At 44.3% G+C, this 19,477-nt stretch overlaps 1 non-coding gene across 1 annotated transcript; it reads right to left on the minus strand.

Annotated features, from left to right (window-relative positions):
- Positions 1–13,069: 13,069 nt before the first annotated feature.
- Positions 13,070–13,155, minus strand: trnak-uuu (transfer RNA lysine (anticodon UUU)). Its single transcript is given in 2 exon segments — positions 13,070–13,105; positions 13,119–13,155. It is a non-coding gene; the product is annotated as a tRNA-Lys (tRNA).
- Positions 13,156–19,477: the final 6,322 nt, after the last annotated feature.

Raw genomic sequence — 19,477 nt, forward strand, 5'->3', positions numbered from 1 at the left:
GCATCACACCAATCAAAAGGTGTCGTTGTTGTTCAAACAGGCCAGTCACGGAGAACAGCACGTCCCAGTACACTGAATAAACATTGTGTCAATTACACAGACAGAGAGAAATAGACCCAAATGGCAGAGAGAGAGAGAGAGAGAGAGAATATTAAAGGGTACAGAGGAGATTTACGACGACGTTGCCAGGAGTTGAGAATTTTAGCTATGATGAAAGATTGGATAGGCTGGGATTGTTTTCTTTGGAACCAAGGACATTTAGACTCTCATTGTCCAAGTAGCATGCGGCCTCCTTGTTCTTTCTACCAAAATGCTCCACTTCACCCGCATCTGCATTTAGATTCATTTGCTAATTATACACCCATTTTGCCAGTTTATTAATGTTTTCTTGTATTTGGTCGCAATCTTCATCAATATTATCTATACCCCACCCCACCCACCCACAGCCCCCCGCCCCGCTAATCTGGTGTCATCCGTAAATTTTGAAATTGTACTTCCGATTCCCGAGTCCAAATCGTTTATGTAAATTGTGAACAGTGTCCCAGAACCGATTCTTGTGGAACACCTCTTTCCACCTTATACAGTCTGAGCAGCGAAGCGACCCTTAACCCCTGCTATCTGTTATAGAGCAGTGATCAAGAGCAACTTCTTTACGTAGGGAGTTGTGAGACTGTGAAATTCACTTCCACGGTTAGTGTTTGGGGCAAAAAGTACTGTAATGACAAGTGGTCCTCATGTTTTTATCCAAGACAGGCCTCAGCCCAGTCATTTACTCCAAATGTTGATGCAATGGTTCAAGCTAAGAGGTGCCAGGTATCGGGAGCCGCAGTAGCAGTAAATGAAACCCAAATGCAAGTAAGCACCAATATAGTCCATCTTCATCTATTTCTAGTTTACAACTTTTGTTGAATGTGGCCCAGGCCAAGTGCCAGGATATCGGAACAGGCCCACCATAGAAAATGAGTTTCGCACCCCTGAGATAGACAATGTGAACCGGATTACCCTCATCCACTAATCCGGTAACTTCTTCAAAAAACTCCAGCAAGTTTGTGAGAAACGACCTTCTTTCCCGGAAGCCGTGTTGAGTATCTCTAATGGCTCCTTCTTTTTCCCCGTGATAATAAACAGCATCTCTAAGGATCCCTTCAAGCATCTTCCCTCTGATCGAGGTCACACTGATGGGCCTGTCATTCCCCGGCTCTGATTTGTCCCCGTTAATGAAAATGGGAACTACGTGAGCTACCTTCCAATCTCAGGGAACAATCCCTGACTCTATTGAGCAGTTGAAGATACAGGCAAGGGGCTCACAGAGCACCCGTCCCATCTCTTTAAACACCCGGGGGTGGATATCATCTGGACCTGGAGCACAAAGTATTTTGAGATTTCATATATTATCCAAGATCACATCCCTTTCTATTTTAATATTTATGATGCTATTGTCGACAGCACATCCCACAGCTGGAATCTGAGCATCATCCACAGGAGTGTGGACTGATGAGAAATGGTCATTTAACAGCTCCGCCATAGCCCGGGAATCTGTCCTGAACTTTCTTTCAGTGGCCCTTATCCATCTTTCATGGTCTTCTGACTCCTGACGCAGCTGGAAAAGCTTTGACTATTATTAAAATTGTGCACCATCTTCTTTTCCAAAGATCTCTGAGCTTCTCTAATGGCTGCTTTTGTCTCCCTTGATTGTGGGTGATATTTGTCCCAATTCTCCTGTGAACTGAATTCATCCTGGCCTGACCTGAGTTAAATGTAAGACAGTTCGGGGAGTCAGGAATCATTCACCACTAGACCCACACTGACAGGTAAAACCCCAGACGGTTCCTTAGTAAGGATTCCTCTGGTTCCTCGGCATATATTTGTCAGGATACTGAAACCCAGCTTTCTTACAGTCCACTCCTGGAGGCCCCACTCCCTGAGCCTGCAACCTTCAGCAGGGTCAGTGGTGGAGTTCCGCAGCAGGAGTGATCCCAGAGTAACTGTCAGGATCGCCCCCACCCCGTGAATGGTCAGGGTCGTGTATCTTTCATCATCCTGGTGTCGAACACAAAGACATCAATAAAACAGGGAATTCTGGAAACACACTGCAGATCCTTCTTTACCTACAGATCAAATGCCTGTTGTATAATTGTACCAGCAGTTAACAGGCTCATGTGAATTACCTCTTCTGCTATTTTATTGCACGCTTTAACCCACTGATTTTAAATGGGTTTATTTTCGCCTGCCTTAATTGGTGGACTCAGGACTGTCACACAAACAATTTAAATCTTCATAGAATAATTACCAGTTATTTTTAGACTGGAGACTTAAACCTGCCGTTTCACTTCCAGTCAGGAATCGATCACAGTTTTACACCAATCTCTGATTTGACAGCACTTTTCCAGCATTCACCATTGTCCTTCTTCAATCCATTGGAAAGGACCCTTCTGTTCCGTGCCTAGGAGATCGGAACCATGAAAGAGAGCGGCTGGGACACATTTCTTACACGCAAGATAAACCCGCACGGCGACTTCACTGTCAGTGAAGAGAGACGAGAAAGACCAAAGTGCCATTTGCCCCTCTCAGTGTGGCCCTGAAGGACTGTGTCCAGGCTGAAGTTCAGTTCTCACCGGACGATCCTCCCCCCCAGATTGTCCTTTCTGGGATCCAGCCAGGTGATGCTAAAGACTCAGGTGGGAAAGACCAAAATCAACAATAAAGTGTTTAAAACAAAGCTAATTGATTTAACAGATATCCAGAATATTAAACTCCAGCCCAGTTATAGGGGTTATTGACATCAGCAGAAACAAACCCCAACTGTCAGAATGAACATGGTTCAGTCCAGGATGGGATTAACAGCAGAATCCAACCCCTGCAGTCATATGTGAACTCGCTGGTGTCTCAGCACGTGTGATGACTGAGTGAATCCCTTCCCACACACGGAGCAGGTGAACAGTCTCTCCCCAATAGGTGTCAGTTGATGTGTCAGCAGTTCATTTCTGCTTTTGAAGCTCTTCTCACAGTCACTGAGTTTAAAGGTCACTCAATAGTGTGAACAAGTTGATGTCTCAGAAGGTGGGATGAATTAGTGAATCCATTCCCACACACGGAGCAGGTGAACAGTCTCTCCCCAATGTGAGTACGTTGGTGTGTCAGCAGATTACTTTTGATTTTTTATCTCTTCCCACAGTCAGAGCATTTAAAAGGTCTCTCATCAGTGTGAACTCGCTGGTGTCTCAGCAGGTTGGATGACCGAGTGAATCTCTTCTTACACACGGAACAGGAGAATGGCCTCTCCCCAGTGTGAATTCGCTGGTGTCTCAGCAGGGTGGATGACTGAGTGAATCTCTTCTTACACACCGAGCAGGAGAATGGCCTCTCCCCAGTGTGAACTCGCTGGTGTTTCAGCAGGTTGGATGACTGAGTGAATCTCTTCTTACACACGGAACAGGAGAATGGCCTCTCCCCAGTGTGAATTCGCTGGTGTCTCAGCAGGGTGGACGAACGAGTAAATCTCTTCTTACACACAGAGCAGATGAACGGCCTCTCCCCAGTGTCACCGTGCTGATGTCTCAGAAGTTTGTTTCTGCTTTTAAAGCTCTTCCCACAGTCAGAGCATGTAAAAGATCTCTCATCAGAGTGAACTCGTTGGTGTGTCAGCAGGTGGGATGACTCAGTGAATCTCTTCTTACACTCGGAGCAGGAGAACGGCCTCTCCCCGGTGTGTCTGCGTCGATGAATTTCCAGCTGTGACGGTTAATTGAATCCCTTCCCACAGTCCCCACATTTCCACGGTTTCTCCGTGGTCCGGGTGTCCTTGTGTCTCTCCAGGTTGGACGATCAGTCGAAGCCTCGTCCACACACAGAACACGTGTACGGTGTCTCCCAGCTTTGAATGGTGTGATGTCTTTTCAGGCTTTGGAACTGGTTAAAGCTCTTTCCACAGTCAGTGCACTGGAACACTCTCACTCGGGTGTGTGTGTCTCGGTGCTTTTCCACTCACACTGATGTTTCAAATCTTTTCCCAAAGACAGAACAGACAAACATTTCTCCTTCCACATTCAAAGGCCGATGATATTCAGGTCCTGATGAATCGAGTGACTCTGTCAGATCTTGACGTGGTCTTTGGTTTGAGTTTCCTGTCTGCAAATCCACCCCTTCAAATACCCTGTAAAAGGAGTTTATAAAAGTTATCACTGTAAGTACAGGATAAAAATTTAGAACAGATAATTCTAGTTTCTATGGAACATTCTTTCCTCTCTTGTTCCTCAAAGCTATAAATCCCCGTCCCACACACTCTCCCTCCTCCCTGAGCTGAAATCCAAACTCATCGCATCATCTTTCAGTGGTGCTAAACCATGAGTGAAAGGGTGAGAGAGTGAATGTGAGAGAGTGAATGTGAGAGAGTGAATGTGAGAGAGTGTGAAAGAGTGAATGTGAGAGTGAGCGTGAGAGAGTGAGTGTGACAGAGTGAATGTGAGAGAGTGAATGTGAGTACAGCAGTGGGCTCGGTGTGGAGAATGAAGTGGGGCAGGTGGAGCATGTTTCAGTGGGGCAGCAGTGATCATAATCTCATTAGGTTTAGAATAGTTATGGAAAAGGAAAAGGGACAGTCAAATGTGAAAATTCTTAACTGGAGGAGGGCTAATTTCAGTGAGTTAAAAAGGGATCTTGTCCAGGTGGATTGGAATCAAAAATTGGCAACAAAACAGTAATTGAACAATGGGAGGCCTTCAAGGAGGAGTTGGTTTGAGCACAGAGCAGACAGATTCCCACGAGGAGGAAAGGAACGGCCTCCAAAGCTGGAGATCCCTGGATGACGAAAGGTGTAGAGATCGTTATTTCTCCTTCATTTTTAGACGCTCCCTGACCGATCACTATTTCTCCTTCATTTACAGACGCTCCCTGACCCACGATTAGTTCTCCTTTATTTATAGACACTCCCTAACGGATCAGCATTTCTACTTCATTTACAGACGCTCCCTGACCGATCACCATTCCTCCTTCATTCACAGACGCTCCCTGACCAATCACCATTTCTCCTTCATTTACAGACGCTCCCTGACCCACCATTATTTCTCCTTCATTTATAGACACTCCCTGACGGATCAGCATTTCTCCTTCATTTTCAGACGCTCCCATTACCAATCACCATTTATCCTTCATTTACAGACGCTCCCTGACCAATCACCATTCCTCCTTCATTCACAGACGCTCCCTGGGAATTCTCAGTTTACTCCGCGCAGGCGCGGGGCCGCGGCCTTTTGTTGAGAGTTGGTCCGGAGCGAAACGGGAGAAACCGGAAACCGGCGGGTAGTGAGGGGGGATAATGTTCACTGTTTTATATTCGGGTCTGGGGCCGCACTCGGGGTTTGTGAAGCCTGAGCCTGGGCCTGAGCCCGGACCCGGGCCCCGGGGTTTATTGATCCTCTTGCTCCGATCCTCTCACCTGCACCGAACGCGCTCCTCCCGCAGCCTCCACTGACCGCGCATGCTCAGGACACACTGCCCGATAATGAGTCACTATTGCGCCTGCGCACTGTGCTCCTCTGATTCAGATAGGGCACAATCTCTACGGCGCTGCATGCTGGGTGCTACAGCCGCCATTGCTTATCGTAATATCTGTGCGAAAAGCAAAAACATTTGAAGCAGGGAGAGCGCGTTTGGATCAAGGATAATGAAATAAACTGAAAGCCCAGCCCTTCGTGCCATTTAAACCGGCACAAATACACGTCATAGAAGCCCCCCCCCCCCACACACACACTTTGGTGAACTCCAGAAAATATTTCATTCGGTAACTTGTATTAATTTCGTTTTATTAATTGTTGCAACTGACGGGTTCAATTAATGTTTATTTTCCAACTGCACCTCAGAACCGTCAGTTTCTCCATTAATCCCGCCATGGTGATTAACGAGATATCCGGACCAAAAGGAGCAGCAGGAATTTATTGCAATTTCCTGTAACGAGTGGGGTGCCACAGCGATCAGTGCTGGGGCCTCAACTTTTTACAGTATATAATAATGGCTTGGATGAAGGAACAGAGTGTCTTGTGTCCAAATTTGTTGATGATACAAAGATATGTGGAAAAGCAAGTTGCGATAAGGACACAAAGTGACTGTAAAGAGATATTGACAGGTTAAGCGGATGGGCAAAAATTTGGTGGATGGAATATAATGTGGGAAAATATGAAGTCATGCACTTTGGGAGGAAAAATAAAAAAGCAAAATATTATTTGAATGGAGAAATACTACAAAATGCTGCGGTACAGAGGAATCTGGGTGTCCTCGTACATGAAACATAAAAAGTCAACATACAAGTGCAGCAGGTAATCCGGAAGGCAAACGGAATATTGGCCTTTATTTTGAGGGGGTTGGAGTGTTAAAGCAGGGAAGTCATGCTACAACTGTACAGGGTGCTGGTGAGACCACATCTGGAGTACTGCGTACAGTTCTGGTGACCTTATTTAAGGAAGGGCATACTTGCATTGGAGGCAGTTCAGAGAAGGTTCACTCGGTTGATTCCGGGTATGGAAGGGCTGTCTTATGAGGAAAGATTGATCAGGTTGGGTCTATAATCATTGGAGTTGAGAAGAATGAGAGGAGATCTTATTGAAACATACAAGATTCTGAGGGAACTCGACAGGGTAGATACTGAGAGGTTGTTACCCCTCATGGATGAATCTAAAACTAGGAGGCATAGTCTCAGAATAAGTGGTCGCCCGTTTAAGACGGAAATGAGGAAGAATTTCTTCTCCCAGAGGGTTGTGAATCTTTGCAATTCTTTACCCCTAAAAGCTGTGGAGGCTGAGTCATTGAATACATTCAAGGCTGAGTTCGACAAATTTTTGATTCGCAAGGGAGTCAAAGGATATGGGGAAAGGGCGGGTAAGTGGAGTTGAAGTAAACATCAGATCAGCCATGATCTCATTAAATGGCGGAGCAGGCTCGAGGGGCCGAATGGCCTACTCCTGCTCCTATCTCTTATGATCTTATGATCTTATGGTCTTATGGTAAATTGACTGGAGGGATGAGAGAACAGTTGGTCCTCCAACCAATCGGAGTGTGTGAGGGGCGTGAGTTGCGGCACCGAATGGGCGGGTCTAAGCCCAGATGTCCCCATTGTCTGAAGCATCATCGTAAAAAAATAATTTATCTTAAGCTCCAGGAGCAAACTCGACCTTTCTGTTGTGGCTTGAAACAGATGAAACCAGATGAGGTGGAGCAAACATTTCAACATTTGTTGGATAAACACATTAATTAAGAATAGCCAACATGGATAACTTGAGATAACTCGAGTCTTCTGATAAAGGGAATGTAGTGGATGTTGTGCAGATGGATTGTGCAAAGGTATTTGATAAGATGCCGGACAGGAGGCTTGTTGATAAAATTAATACTCACGGTATTAAAATGAATGAGGCAGTGTGGGTAGGAAGTTGTGGAAAGGGCAGAAAACAGAGAGTAGTTGTTAATGAATGTTCTTCAGACAGGACAGATGTAAACAATGGTGTCCCCCAGGGTCAGTGTTGTGACCATTGCTCTTCTCAATATTGAGAATGATCTGAGCTTGGGTATGTGGGACACAAGGTGAAAATCTCTAGATGACGCCAAAATTGGCAGCGTGGGGAACTGTGAAGAGGAGTCAGTGACTTCATTGTGACGTTCACAGGTTCGGAAACAGGCAGGTGAAGTTTAATGGAGAGAAATGTGACGTGATACATTTTGAGAGGAAGAAAAATGAGATGAAATGTAAACTAAATGGTCAAAGTTTTAAAGTCGAGGAGCAGAGAGACTTAGGGGAGGAAGGTTCTAACTAATGCATTGTCTTATTAATTAACAAGTCTGAGAGTCAGCAACTTTAATACCTTATCAAGAAATATATGAGCAAATTCTCTTTCCTCTACCGTACCAGAGTAAACATGCAAGTCCCCCGTGTACACGAGATGATCCCTCTGGATGGAACCTCAGGCGCCCTGAGCTTGATCTCCGGTGTCTCCAGTCCCGACTGCCCCTTACATCAGTATCCGCTCACTTTTATACACTGTTGTGACCCATCCCTGTCACTGGAGCTGGAGCTTCCCGAGTCTGTGGTTTACAGGGACACATTGCTTGGTTCCTAGCAGTTATTTTTCTTCAGTAGCGTTCTCATGACCCCGAAACTATCCTGCTTACTGTTAATTAGAATCATAGAATCATAGGAATTTACGGCACAGAAAGAGACCGTTCGGCCCATCGTGTCTGTGCCAGCCGAAAAAGAGCTGTCCAGCTTAATCCCACTTTCCAGCTCTTGGTCTGTCGCCTTATAGTTTACAGCGCTTCAAGTACATACCCACGTACTCTTCAAATGCGATGAGGGTGTCCGCCTCTACCATCCTTTCAGGCAGTGAGTTGCAGACCCCACAACCCTTGGGCGAAAGAATTTCTCCTCAGCTCCACACTAATCCTCCTACAAATCACTTTAAATCTATGCCACTGGTTACTATCCTCCCTGTGAAGGGAAATGGGTCCTTCCAATCCACACTAGGCCCCTCATAGTTTTGTACAACTCAATTAAATCTGCATTCAGCCTCTTCTGTTCCAAAGAAAACATCCCCAGCCTATCCAATCTTTCCTCTTGGCTAAAATTCTACAGTGCAGGCAACATCCTTGCAAATCTTTCTTGCCTTGTATAAAATGTCTGCTATTTGAAAGTCGTGACATTGATCAAAGTCCGCGTTCCTTTTTCTTGCCATTTCTGTCAAGATTTGGAAAAGATCTGTTACCTGACACTTTAAATGTTGCCGACCTTTAACTGTAGCTCACAGTGTCTGAACAGTCCCTGTTATCATTGGACTTTTATATATCTTCTTGTGCTCCATCTCCTTAACAACACAAGCTGATCACAGCAATGTTTTCTTCAAATGGAATCCTAGTGTAAAAAAATGCACAATTTCAGAGCGAAGCAACATATGCAAGATTGGTGGGAGATGCGACTGGAGATAACGGGCCTGGGGCAGTGAGAACATCTCTTGAGCATTAAGATATTCAGTATCCGTAGAAGCAGGGAGATGAGGTCGTTGTGTCAATTTATCCTGGTATCTGCAAAATCCATCGTCTCTCAATACCAACACCATTCTTCCCCTCTCCTCATTTCCAGTTGAGGTTTTTTTCTCGTTAAGTCTCTGTATTTACTTTGAACATCTCCTTCACCGGCATGTGGAGGTGCAGAGGAAGCTCGAGATAAATTAGTGACAGAAACAGAAGGAGATGGCTCGTGATGGCAGAATCTTGTGTGTGTCAGTTGCTTCATGTGAGACATGACAGCCCTGCGTTGCCTTGCACCTTTCCCAGGAGCTGCACTGATTCGGTGCGTGCGTTTTGGAAATGGAAACAGTTCCACCAGCAGCTTGTGGTAATATTTCCCCTCACTGTCCATTTCATGTACCTGCCGACCCGCACTTGGTGCTGTCGTTGTCAGAAAAAAGGCTTTCATGTTCTAACAGTAAATTCCATTTTGTGCGAGCAACTTGTCTGGGGCGAAAGTGATGTGAGTTTCAAAGGGACAAGTCGGAAAGGCAGCGTTGGTCTGCTTGCTTTAATGAAAATTGCAGCGGATTCGCTGGTGGTTCAGTGCTGAGGATTTGGCGCTCTCGCCGCCGCGGCACCATGTTTGATTCCCGATCAGGGAACTTGACTTTCCTGGTGTGGTTCAAAATAGCACCAACCAAATTCCCCCGACTGAGCACAAAGCTCGCTCCTGATCAACATGAGCAATTTCACCGCTCCTGCCTGAACAGCCAGCAGCCCATCATTCTTCAATTTTACAACCCATAAGAGCGATAAACAATGCACTTTCTTGCCTTCTGTAAAATGCCTCCTGTTCGAAAGTCGTGCCGTTGATCAAAGTCTGCATGAAATTTTCTTGCCATTTCTGTCATGATTTGGAAAAGATCTGCTGCCTGACACTTTAAATGATGAAGAACCTTTAAATGTAGCTCACAGTGTTCGAACAGTCACTGTTATCATTAGCCTTTTATGTATCTTCTTTTACTCCATTTCCGGAACAACACCAGCTGATCACAGCATCGTTTTCTTCAAATTGAATCCCAGTGTGAAAAAATGCATAATTTCAAAGCTAAGCAACGTGTGCAAGATTGGAAGGAGAGTGCGAGTGGAGATAATTGGCTTGGATCAGCGATCTCTTGAGCATTAAGACATTCATTATCTGAAAGAAGCACGGAGATGATATTTTTGTCTCGATTTATCAGTGTAGAAAAGAAGCAGGGAGTTGAGATCCTTTTGTCCATTCATCCTGCTATCTACAAAATCCTTCGCCTCTCAATGCCCAGCATCTTTCTTTCCAACTCCTTGCTCTGCAGGGAAGTCTTGGTTTCATTAATTCTCCGTGTTTGCAACAAACATCTAATTCACCTGGCAGATCTGGCCGTGTCTTCCAGTCATAATCATCCTATCGTGTTGACACCATGTTCGCAACTCAAGATAAGCTGTTTTATGTTGATGGAATGCATTCGAGACAGTTTTCCAGATCAATATGTCGAGGACCCAACAAGGGAACAGGCTATTTTAGATCTAATATTGTGTAATGAGACTGGATTAATTAGTAATCTGAAAGTAAATGATCCTCTGGGGAAGAATGATCATAAAATGATAGAATTTCAGATTGAGTTTGAGAATGATGTCGTTAAGTCCGAAACAAGGGTCTTAAATCTGAACAAAACCAATAACGGAGTTATGAGGGGTGAGTTGGCTGAGATGGTTTGTGAAATTAGATTAAAAATATGATGGTAGATAATCAATGGCGAACATTTAAAGAAATAATTCATAATTTCTCAACAAAATTACATTCGCTTGAGGATTAAAAACACCACCGGAAAAGTGGAGAAATTAATGATGGAATTCGGGTAAAAGAGGCTTATATTCTTCCCAAAAAGAGTAGTAAGCCTGAGGATTAGGAGGGTTTTGGAAATCAGCAAAGGATGACCAAGAAATTGCTAAAATGGGAGAATATAGAAAGAGGCTAAACCAGCAGGAAATGTAAACATGAATTGTAAGAGCTTCTACAAGGGAATTCGGGTTTACGGGGAGCGGGCAGGAAATTGGACATGAATTTAGATTTGAGGTTAGGATCAGATAAGCCATGATCTTTTTGAATGGCGGAGCAGGCTCGAGCGGCCGATTGGCCTACTCCTGCTCCTATTTCTTATGTTATTATGTTCTTAAGAATGTTTAAAGGAAGAGATTAGCGTATGTAAACATGGGTCCTTGGAGACAGAGACAGGAGAATTTATATTGGAGAATAAGGAAATGGCAGAGACGTTAAACAAGTATTTTGTATCTGTCGTCATAGTAGAAGACACAAAAATCATACCAGAACTATTAGGGAACCAAGGTTCTAATGAGAGTGAGGAACCTAAAGCAATGAAGATTCGTAATGAAAAAGTACTGGAGGAATTAATGGGACGAAAAGCTGACAAATTCATTGGCCCTGGTGGCCAACATCCAGGGTTTTAAAAGAGGTGGCTGCAGAGATAGTGGATGCATTGGTTTTATCTTCCAGAGTTCCCATGATTCTAGAAAGGTCCCCATGGATTGGAAGGTACCAAAAGTAACCCCGCTATTCAAGAAAGGAGGGAGAGAGGAAACAGGTAACGACAAGCCAATTAGCCTGACAATAGTAGGAGGGAAAATGTTAGAATCTATTACTGGGGACTTGAAAGCAGGACACTTAGATAATCATAACATGATTAGGCACATGCAACACGGTTTTGTGAAAGGGAAATCGTGTTTGACAACTCTGTTAGAGGTTATGAGGGTGTAGATAGCAGGGTAGATAAGGGAGAACCAGTGGATATAGAATATTTGGATTTTCAAAAGGTAATCGATAAGGTGCCACACAAAAGTTTGTTAGACAAGATTAGGGCTCATGGGATAGTGGGTAATATATCAACATGGATTGAGGATTTGTTGATGTACATAAAATAGAAAGTCGGAATAAACAGGTCATTTTCGGGTTGGCAGGTTGTAACTAGTGGGGTGCCGTGAATATCAGTGCTTGGGCCTCAGATATTTACAATCTATATTAATGACTTAGATGAGGGGACCGAGTGTAATGTATCCAAGTTTGCTGACGATACAAAACTAGGTGGGAAAGTAAGCTGTGAGGAGGACGCAAAGAGGATGCAAAGTGATACAGACAGGTTAAGTGAGTGGGCGAGAAGTTGGCAGATGAATTATAACGTGGGGAAATGTGAGGTTATTCACTTTGGTAGGAAGAATTGAAAAGCAGAATATCTTTTCAAAGGTGAGAGACTGCGAAATGTTGGTATTCAGAGGGATTTGTGTGCTCTTGCACACGGATCACAGAAAGTTAACATGCAGATGCAGCAAGCAATTAGGAAAGCAAATGGTATGTTGCCCTTTATTGCGAGGTGGTTGGAGTACAAAGATAAGGAAGCCTTGCTGTAATTATATAGTGTTTGGTAAGACCACATCTGGAGTACTGTGTACAGTTTTGATCTCCTTACCTGCGGAACGATACACTTGCCTTAGAGTGGATGCAACAAAGGTTCACTCGATTGATTCCTGGGATGAGAGGGTTGTCTTGTGAGGAGAGATTGAGTAGAATGGGCCTATATTCTCTGCAGTTTTCAATAATCAGGTGATCTCATTGAAACATATAAAATTCTTAGAGGGCTTGACAGGGTAGATGCTGGGATGCTGTTTCCCCTTGCTGGAGAGTCTAGAGCTAATGATGATAATCTCAAGATAAGGGGCCGGCCATTCAGTACAGAGATGAGGAATAATTTCTTCACTGAGAAGGTTGTGAACTATTGGAATTCTCGACCCCAGAGGGCTGTGGATGCTGAGCCATTGAATAGATTCAAAACTGAGATAGATAGAATGCTGGACACGAAGGAACTCAAAGGATATGGGGACAGGTCAGGAAAGTGGAGTTGAGGTCGAAAATCAGCAATGACCTAATCAAATTGGCGAAGTGGGCTCGAGGGACTGGATGGCCAACTCTTGCTCCTTTCGCTGATTTTGCTCCGCTGGAAAAGCAGAACTTGCCAGCTATTTTAAAAGTTTTCGCCTGAACAAGGACTTGAACCCTGGACCCTCAGATCACTACCCGTTCTTAAAAGTCTGATGCTCTACCGACTGAGCTATCCAGGCTCGCTGTTGGATTAGCTTCCATCATACAGATTCATGGTCGGACTCTGAATTATCCCTGTCGATGTCGAATTCGGGGGAGCATCCCTTTTATACAATTTTCAGCAACGTGTTGAGGAGAATCCTTGTTTCTGTTGAACATGATGAAAGAAACATGGACAGCGAACTCGTGATTTTGCAACTCTTCTTGTTTGTACAAAATGTCTTGTCATTCGTTAGCAGCAATTAAAAATAACACTTTACCCAATGGCTCAAAAGCTAAACTTGTCCCACACGGGAGCTGGAAAAGGCCTCTCGACCTTTCAGCCGATCAACAATTGAAAGCTGAATAATTTCAACCGTCACACCGTGACACCAGGCAGCAGATTTGCCTCCCGAATTTTCCCGACACGACACTTCAAACCGATGAATACCTGCTTCACGGAAAGAAGAATTGTGTTTTTGTTTCTTTCGATTTAAAGATGTCGTGCTGGCCGCTTTACCATTTCAGTTGTCGCCAATTGCCCACTCTCACTCCTTTTAACAAATAAACTCTCACCTGCTATTGCAAGACGGTCGGCCAGAGGAGCCTCAGTGCCCACATGGGGACATGAAGAAGTCGATGCGTTATGGAACCGGTTTTACCTTGAACTCCAGTCAAAATGTTGAGAAGTTTCAACTACCTTCGACGGCGCTGGAGCTCACAACCCCAGCATTTCTCGAGCGTATAATTATTGTGGAAGTAACGCGCGCTGACCCAATGCGCCACCGCAGCCGCGCACGGTCTGTGTCACCACTGCTCGCATCAAACATCTTCATCCTGAGGTTGATAAGGGTCGATTTCAATTATTTGAAATCTCACCACGTGACCCGAAGATTGACCGCAGAATCGAGTTTTTCCTGTAAGTCCTGAATTGAAGGAAAAGGCGCAACAAGCAGGTCGGAGAAATGAAGAGCAGAAAATGTGGATGAAACTTGCACGAGTGAAAATCCCTGTATGTTGGAAGTCTCAGTCCCCAGTGGTGGAGAGGATTGGGATTTCAAGCTGTTTCACAGCTCACACACACACCATTGGCTCATTTAATCACCTTCAAGAACTCGATTACATCATCACTTAATCTTCTATGCACAATGAAAAACAAACCTTTTCTCTGCAACTTGTCCGCATAATTTAAACATTTTAGCCCCGGTATAATTGTGGTGAATCCGCGCTGCACCCCCTCCAAGGCCAATATATCCTCCCTGAGGTGTGGTGCCGAGAACTGAATGCAGTACTTTAAATGTGGTCTCAGCAGAATTTATATAACTGTAACATAACTTCCACCCCTTTGAATTCCAGCTCCCTTAAGATAAAGGCCAAAGTTCCATTCGCCTTTTAAATTATTTTTTGGAACTGCCCACTGATTTTTCATGATTTCTGCACTTGGACCCGTGAACATCTTTCCTCCCCCACAGTTCCTAGCTTCTCACCAGTTAGAAAATATTCTCATCTATCTTGCTTAGGTCCAAAGTGGATGACCTCACACTTCCCCATATTGAAAGATTGAACAGTCTTCGGCTCATTTCCACGGAAAATAGAAGGCTGAGGGTGACCTGAAATAGGACTTTAAGATTATGCAAGGGTTTGATAGTTCAGAGGTGTTTGCAATTTTGTGGGGAGGAGAACAAAATTGGGGCCATAAATATAAGATAGTCACATTTAATCCAATATGGCATTCAAGAGAACCATATTTACAATGAGACTCGCTGGAATGTGCAACTCGCTACCACAAGGAGTAGTTCAGGCGAAAAGCATCGATGCATTTACGGGGAAGCGAGATAAACACATGGAGGAGAAAGGAATATTAGGGTTTGCTCAGTCATTCTTTCCCTAATAACAGATACTGGTAAATTCCCCACAACAGACGTTATACTAATAGGTCTGTAATTTTCTACTTTATCTCTCCTCCCCATCCTGAATAATGAAGTGACTTTGGAAATTTTTCAATCCACGGAACAATTCCTGAAACAAGAGAGTTTTGAACGATCATGACTTAAGGATGTAAAATTTCCTCACCTATTCCTCTTAGTTCCCTGGGGTGGAGATTTCTCTATCTTTGGTCGAATTATTTTCTCCAATACCGTTATTTTACTTAGACTGATTTATTTCTGGGCTCGATCAGGTAGGGGTATAATTCTCGATTCGAGGTTCATACCCCGGAGAAGCCCTAATTTAGCCCTGGACTTTTGTTCTTGAGCTGCGGTACAAACTTTTGCAAAGTGGGAAAAGAAGTCCCCAAATCACTCCACCTGAATCTCAAGCGCTTTCGGAAGAAGTTCAATTCAAACAATCAGGAACTTAAAGGCATCTCAATGACCTGCACTTTCATTGAACGAGCTTTATTTGCAGTTGCCTTTCACCTTGAAACCGCTCTGGGCTTTCATCTCACTGAAACTGAGTTTGGCCGCTTTGTATCTGTGAGCATGTCGGTGACGAGGTTCGCTCTGATATGGGTCGCTTTCAATTTTGAAGATCTCGCCAATCTCAGGGGAAGAAAAACGAGAATCGAATTGTCTCTGTAAGTGATGAATTGAAGGGATTGATGCTTCATGCAGATCTGGAAAATGCACAGTGCGGTCGATCAGGAGTTCCAAATCCATCCTCTCGCCACTCGGTAATTATATAACTGACCTTTACTCTGGCCCAATGTCACCGCGCTGAAATTGAGTATTTCTCCGGCACGTACCTCTTAACTTCACAGTTGCTGGTTTGAGAGTGAAGACCGGCTCGTTGGATTTTCAGTCCTGCAAGCTTCAACCATTCATTTTAGAAAATTAACCTCTCAGTCGACAGACAGCTGTTATATTGGTCGCTGCAACCTCAAGCTTCAGCTCAGTGAATTACTGGTTTAGCAGGTGACCTCTTCACTTGTCTCGATGGTGCTATTGGTTTGATTGATTCGAGCCCTTATTTTATTTTTCCTCAGGATTCATCGCCTCAAAGTTCCAGGGTTTCAATGTGCGTTTTGTCTGCAAGAAAATGTACCGTGATCATTGGCGGCTGAGCAGGGCTGTTAGTCCAACATTTACCCCGTGGACTAAACAAAAACCTTGTGATCGCAGAGCAGGCACATGAAACATATAAAGGAATGGAACATTGGTTTCACGCAAATCACAATTCATCTTGACAGACAAGGTCCCGAAAGGCTAATTCGCTGTGACATGGAGATTTCTGTAGTGAGCGAGACCAGACTGTTTCTATGTTCAGAGAATAAATGTCACACTCTTTATGTTGGAAAAGCAAAACGGGTGGGGATGTTTGTCATCGCCCGATGCCTTTGTGTTAAATCAGATGCTTCTCGTTGCGTTACTTTCATCTTGATCGCATATTCGGTTAGGGCGTTTCTGTGATAAACGGGGACAATTGCCTGTTATTAATAAATTTAACAACGGCTGCAGCAGATTCCTGGTGTCAGAAGCACTGAACTTTTAATCGCACTCTTAAGATACAGTCTTTAAAATGGTGAAATTTCATCACATGCAAAGCACAAAAATCAACGATTCCAACCACTCGCTGTGTAAAGAAGTTTTTACTCATGTCACCTTTGGTCCTTTTGCCAATCACCTTAAATGTATGCCCTTTGGTTCATGTCCCTTCCGCCAATGGGAACAGTTTCTCTCTATCTACTCTGTCTAGGCCTTTCATGATTTTGAATATCTCTATCAAATCTCCTCTGAACCTTCTCAGTTCCAAGGAGAACAATCCCAGCTTCTCCAGTCTATCCATGTAATTTAAGTCCCTCATCCCTGGAATCACTCCAGTAAATCTCCTCTGCACCCTCTCAAGGCCTTCACATCCTTCCAAAAATGCGCTGGATACAATATTCGATTTGTTTTATAAAGGTTCATCATGACTTCCTTGTTTTTCTACTCGACGCCCCTCTCAATAAAGCCCAGGATCCAGTCTGCTTTTTAAGCCGCTTTTTCAAACTGCCCTGCCACTTTCAACGATTTGTGCATATATACCCCCAGATCCCTCTGTTCCTCTAACCCTTTTAGAATTGTGCCCTCCAGTTTATATTGCCTCTCCTCATTTTCCCACCGAAATGCATCACCTCGCATTTTGCCGTCTTAAACTGCATCTGCCACGTGTCCGTCCATGCCACCGACGTGTCCATATCCTCTTGAAGCCTATCCACCTCACTGTTCACTACCCTTCCAAGTTTTGTGTCATCTGCAAATTTTGATATTGTACCCTTTACTCCCAAGTCCAAGTCATTAATATCTATCAAGAAAAGCAGTGGTTCCAGCATCGACCCGTATGGAACACCACTTTACACCTCCCTCCAGTCCGAAAAACAACCATTCACCACAACTCTCTGTTTCCTGTCATTTAGCCAGTTCTGTTACCATGTTGCTATTGCTCCCTGTGTTCCACGGGCCGCAATCTTGAGCGCAAGCCTACCACGTGGCACTTTATCAAACGCTTTTTGAAAATCGATATACACCACTTCAACTGCATTGACCTCATCTACCCTCTCTGTTACCTCATCAAACAACTCTATCAAGTTGGGTAAACACGGTTTGCCTTTAATAAATCTGTGCTGGCATTCCCTAATCAATCCATACTCGTCCAAGTGACTGTTAATTCACTCCCGGATTATCGTTTCCAAAACTTTTCCCATCACCGAGGTTAAACTGACTGACCTATAGTTGCTGGGTTTAACTTTACACACATTTTTGAACAAGGTTGTAACCTTTGCAATTCTCCAGTCCTCTGGCACCATCCCCATATCTAAGGATGTCTGGAAGATTATGGCCAGTACCTCTGCAATTTCCCCCTTTACTTCCCTCAGCATCCGAGCGTGCATCCCATCCAGACGAGTTGACTTATCTATTTTAAGTACAGCAAGCCTTTCTAGTACTTCTTCTTTCTCATTTTTCAGCCCATCCAGTATCTTAACTATATCTTCCTTTATCGAGAATCTGGCAGCATGTTCTTCCTTGTTAAAGAACAATGCGAAGTACTCATTTAGTACCTCTGCCATGCCCACTGCCTCCATGTGTAGATCTCCTTTATGGTCCCTAATCGTCCCCGCCCCTCCTCTTACTACCCGTTTACTGTTAACATGTCTGTAGAAGACTTTTGGATTCCCTTGTATGTTGTCTGCTCTTCTAATACTCTCTCTTTGCCCCCCTTATTGTTTTTTCACTTCCTCTCTGATCTTTCTATATTATCTCGGTTTGGTACTTGTGTTATCAGCTTGATACCTGTCATACGCCTGTTTTTTCCACTTCATCTTACTCTCTATCTCTCTTATTACCCACGGAGCTCTGGCTTTAGTTGCCCTACCTTTCTCCCTCGTTGGAATGTACCTTCTCTATACCCGAATCATCTTTTTAAAGACAAACCACTGTCCAATTATAGTTTTGCCTGCCAATGTTGGATTCCAATTTCCCGGGGCCAGATCTGTTCTCATCCCACTGAAATTGACCCTCCTCCAATTGAGAATTTTTACTAAGAGTGGACAAAGTTCATTTCCATAGCGATTCTAATCCTTATGATACTGATCGCTGCTCCCAAAATGCTTCCCCACTGACACTTGCTCCAATTGGCCCGACTGATTCCCTTGAACCACGTCCAGCAATGCCTCCTTCCTCAGTGGGCCAGAAACGTACTGGTCGAGAAAGTTATCCTGAACACATTTCAAAAATTCCTCCCCTTCTTTGCGCCTTATATTATTGTTATCCCAGTCTATATTAGGATAATTGAAATCCCCCGTTATCACCACTCTATGGCTTTTGCACTTCTCTCTAATTTCCCTGCACATTTGCACCTCTATATCCGTCCCACTATCTGGTGGCCTATTGAATACACCAAGTAGTGTAATCTCACCTCTATTGTTCCTTAACTCGAACTCAGTACCCAGGAGAAATTCCCGAGTTCCTGGGCACTTTTTATTGAGCAGAATTTAGCAGCAAAATGTGTTTGTAGTGGGCAACCTGTAAAACAGAGCTCCAAGTATCGGTTTAAATGAAGTCCTGAACTGACAAAGGGGAGGGCAGATGAGGATTGAATTAAATCCCAATTAATTGAATCTAAGGTTTAAAGAAGTGAATCTGTCAGGAGCGGGATTCCTGATCCTGTGTGTGAGCTGAAACAGGATCGGTACCGTTCTGTCAAGAGAGAGCGGCAGGCGGCTCCCAGACAGGGCTCAGGCCGGGACCGGTAACTCACCACGGGCGGCGGCTGGATTGGAGAGCGGGGCTCTTGCGCTGTTGCTGCTGCTGCTTCCGCCTCTGAGAGTCCCTGTGGCGTTCAATACCGATCTCCCTCCCATGGATCCGGCTCAAAAGGTCCTGTGTG

This window comes from Heptranchias perlo, chromosome 20 (genome assembly GCF_035084215.1).
Source record: "Heptranchias perlo isolate sHepPer1 chromosome 20, sHepPer1.hap1, whole genome shotgun sequence".
Classification (NCBI taxonomy): domain Eukaryota; kingdom Metazoa; phylum Chordata; class Chondrichthyes; order Hexanchiformes; family Hexanchidae; genus Heptranchias; species Heptranchias perlo.